Consider the following 628-nt stretch of genomic DNA (forward strand, 5'->3'; position numbering starts at 1 on the left):
ATTTTCCACTGCTTTTTAAATTTAATCTAAGATCTCCCTCCCCAAATCTGTTCACTACACTTTTCCTTCACAGATTAAATAAATGTTAGAGGTCACAGGAAGCAGGAAAGGTCTTGTTAATCTCTGTTTGAGGGGGAAAATTTTCAAAATAAAAGTAACATTTTATAAAAATTTGTTTTTAATGAATGACACATTTTGTGTTGCTGCAGTGCTAAAGCTCTGATCACCAGTGCCCATGTTAGACGTTATCTACCCCCCCGCCCCATAAATAACATAATGGACTTTTCCGGTGGAAAATCTGAAAATGGGATAACCTTCACATAGATTTGCCTCCACAAAAGTCTTCATTCTAAACCTGTTGAAGACCTTCTCTATGCCATGATGCGCAGATGTCTGACTCTCTCTCTCACACACACACAGTGAGACAAACTGCCTCTTGAACAGTGCAGACCAAACAAACGCACCGGGCCTCATGCATTATGAATGTACATTTACACCGGCGTGCTCTCATGGGGATGAGTTTTAGCTCCACGTCGGCTACACTCACTCACTGGCGTGTCCGGTGTGTGTGTGTGTGTGTGTGTGTGTGTGTGTGTGTGTGTGTGTGTGTGTGTGTGTGTGTGTGTGT

The sequence above is a fragment of the Pundamilia nyererei genome, unplaced genomic scaffold (assembly GCF_000239375.1).
Source record: "Pundamilia nyererei isolate P.nyererei 1_Seehausen unplaced genomic scaffold, PunNye1.0 scaffold00001, whole genome shotgun sequence".
Lineage (NCBI taxonomy): Eukaryota > Metazoa > Chordata > Actinopteri > Cichliformes > Cichlidae > Pundamilia > Pundamilia nyererei.